Below are 3,896 nucleotides of genomic sequence, written 5' to 3'. Positions count from 1 at the left end.
GACGACTTCCTTGTTGATGTTTACTACAGTGCCTTGATGTTTATCAAGGATTACCTTGTAGTCAGCATCACATAGTTGACTTATGCTGATGAGATTATGCTTTAATCCATTTACATAAGCAACTTTTGAGAATTTTATGAGGCCATTAGAAAGAAGACCATACCCTTCAGTCTGTCCAGTGGAGTAGTCACCAAACACCACTGTAGGACCAGGTGCCTCAGTATAGTTATCCAGCAGGGACTTAGAGCCTGTCATGTGTTTTGAACAACCGTTGTCCAAATACTACACTCTTTTACCTAGCGAGCCTTTCATGGATGAAAAGAAAGGATTTAAGGTTCACTTTGTTCATCCATTGCTATGTCAGCAGGATTATCTGAAGGTACTTCATGGGAGGAAATTGGCTCTACAGAGAGAGCCTCCTCAAGAGTAATGTGATTTCCCACAGAGACAGGGGTAGTGTTATCTTCATTGGAGGACATTATGCTGGTTTCATTACTATGAAGATATGCATAGCTGCTCACTACATCAGGAGCTCTATACTCAACCAACATTGAGGGTTGTCCCCAAGCATTTGAAATAACCCTTTGAGAATGGGGAATTTCAAAGCACTGAGCTGCAATGTATTCAGCAATGCTTGCATTTGTGACAGAAGAGGTGTCACTGATAACTGGTTCAGTAGAGAGGTTCTCACTGATCCGTGTAGAGAAGGAAGATGTTTCAGTAGCTGTAGAGATGTTTGGTTGAAATACAACCGCTGGAGCATCTCTTGGGCTGTATAACACACATTCAGAGGCAACAGTCCTCTGCTGCTACAAAGATAGCATTTTTTGTCAGAGGAATTGCCTTGATTTTGAATGAGAAAGTCCCTCAGCTGAGAGGAAAGATCATTTACTCGCTAAGTAAGTTCAGTTATTTGAGGAGTATAGGAAGAGGAAGCCTTGCTCCTTTGCTTAGACTTGGACTTAATCCTTTGTCTAAGTTTAGGCGGGGGCAATTGAGGAACAGGACCAAGGATGGATTCACCATGATGATTTTGAGGATTCTGATGTCCTCTAATCATGGTCCATGCTTGCTTTCCAGCAGGATAGGAAGAAGAGGAACCCTGCTGAGACTGATTCTCATGGTTAGAAGTTGTGGATCTGACTTGACGTTTTGGAGTGACTGACCTCATTTGCCTATGAGGTAGGTACTCCCTGTTGGACACTGAGGATTGACTGTGCTGAGAGGGCACTTGTCCTCTTTGTGGAGTAGTAGGTCTCATTTATTGATGTGGCAAATGTCCTCGCTGAGGAGTTATGTGCCTTACCTGCTGATGAGGAAGGTGTCCTTGCTGAGGAGTGGTAGATCTGTTTTGAGAAGGCAGTCTTCCTCTTTTAGGAATAACATGCCTTAGATTTAATTTTGAAGGCATAGATTGAGATGTTGTATTAGTTTGAGCATCAGCATATACAGCCTTTATGGGAAGTACTTGCTGGTGTCTTACATCAGCGAACCTAACCCTTCTGTTCATTAGATGATCAGACATTGAATTTGCATGGGTAGGGACTTGCTCGCTCAAGCATTGATGATGAAATTTGGAAGCCTTTGACCAGGAGGTCACAATCTTCTTTTGATTAGAAACTTCAGCCTTGAGAGTTTCATTCTCAAGTTGGAGTTTTTGAGTCATCAACTCATGAGATTGAAGTTCAACATGAACATTTTTCAATTTCACAAGTTTTTCAGATTTTTCACTTAACTCTACTCCAGCAGAGTTAAGTTTAGATTGAAGTTCAGCGCGTAGACTTTCTACGAACCGAAGATCACAAGACAATGACTCAATAATTTTGGTCTTGTCTTGATTAGAAGAGGAAGAAAGAAGAGAGTGTACCTTTTTAATAGTGACGTTCACCCACTGACTAGAGGAGACTTGATCCTTTGTCAGAGCATCACTGTCAGCAAGTGTCATGAGGCACATGGCATCAACATAATTGTCATCATCAGAATCATCTGAGTCAGCCCATTCATATTCTTCAGCAATTAGACCTTTTGCTGGAACTTTGACATCCTCTGTTTCAGCCACCTTAGCCTTCAGCTGATAGTATTTGTTCCTATATTCATCAGCAGATTTGGAAGGATTAGTTTTGGGAGCAGCAGGATTGGGTAAAGAGACTCTGCACTCCTTCTGGTAGTGGCCTTTTCTGCCATACCTCCAGCACTCTTCCTGTGATTTATCAACAGGAGGTTTGAGGGGAGTAACCGTTTTGCAATTATTCCACCTTCTGGAGTATCTTCTTCCAGCAACCAGGGCAAAGCCCATGAAGTCATTGAACAAATCTTGTTTTTCTTCATCATCCAGCTCATCAATGAGGGTCTGAATGGATGCTGGAAGATTAGAAGTACTGGCACCATCATAGAGATCGATGGGCTCAGTAGAAACAAGAGCGATAGGGTCAGAAATAGGATGAGAGGAGATGCTGACAGAAGAAGAAGAAGAAGAAGGGTCAGCATGTCTTTTGGCATCAGTAGAGGCTCGAATATTTTGAGCCAATGCTCTTTCTTCAAATTGAAGAGTGCCAAAAAGTTCTTCTAAGATCAAAATCTTGGATTTTCTTCGTTGTACGAAGAGTTTGTCTTAAGTTTTGCTACTTAAGAGGAAGAGAGTCGATGAATTTATGACATACCTCAAAGTTATCATGAGTAATGCCAACATTTATCATATCATAGAGCAACCCTTTAAAACGAGTATAGGTGCTCTCAAGACTTTCATCAGGAAGAGAGAAGAAGTTTTCATAAGCTCTTTTCAAATCAATTTTCTTGATTTTGATGAGGTCAGCAGATCCTTCATAGGTGCTGACAAGTCTGTCCCATACTTCCTTTGAAGAGGGATACTTGATGACTAGTTTCATGATTTCAGTGGGAAGAGTAACGATAATCATGTTTTTCAATCTAGCATCAAGATTTACCAGCTTTCTTTCTTCATCTGTCCATTGAACCTCTGGTTTAACCAGGTCAGTGACTATCTCAGGAGCTTCAGGTGTAGCTCCTAGAGTCCTTTGGACATACATCGGTACGTATGGACCCTCAGTTAATATGGTCATTAAATAGGGTTCCACACCAGAGATGTCAAGAAGCATCCTCTCCTTCCAAGACCCAAAATCTTTGGGCTCGAACTTAGGAGGTGTCGACATGTAGCCAAAGTCACGTGTGTTCACAAGGCTGGGAACAGAAGACATGTTCTTGTTTTTAACAAAAAAAAAAGGTTTCAAGAAAAAATTAAAGAACATAAGTTTTAAATGTAAACACAAGGAGGCAAACGGATCTTGTTCCAATGATTTAGGAACGGTGGCTCTGATACCACTTGATGGTCCTTGAATGCACAACTTATGTTTTATTTAAATTAGACAAGAGAGTAAATAACAAGAACAATATCAAGTTCAATTGTAGTACATCAATGCAAGGATAATCATATGTATCATTGATTAAACGATGAATACATGGTTGATCTTACACACTTGACTTACAAGATTACAAAAGAACAAAGGTAATTGTTAAGCCTAGACACACTAAAAACTTAAACAATTACAAGTGATACACACTTTCAAGGTGACTAACACACTTGATACAATGTGGCTATGTTGCTTTATATAGATGAAGAATTAGGGCAACACAGCCTTCTTTGATTGTGACTTGATGGTGGTTGTCGACATCCAATTGGCTCATGGTACTTGAATCATGTGCCCTTGTCTTCTATACCAAATCGGGTATGAGAGAGAGAGAACCCTTGCTTTGGTCCCAACATGTACTTTTGCCATTCAAGGCAAATTACAGTTGGTTAACCATCATGTGACTTCTTGTCTTCATTTGATTTGAATTCTTCCCGCCATGACCACCATGTTGGAGTATTCAACTTGCTGAAG

This window comes from Erigeron canadensis, chromosome 1 (genome assembly GCF_010389155.1).
Source record: "Erigeron canadensis isolate Cc75 chromosome 1, C_canadensis_v1, whole genome shotgun sequence".
In the NCBI taxonomy this organism is placed as follows: domain Eukaryota; kingdom Viridiplantae; phylum Streptophyta; class Magnoliopsida; order Asterales; family Asteraceae; genus Erigeron; species Erigeron canadensis.
This window is presented reverse-complemented; position numbering follows the sequence as displayed.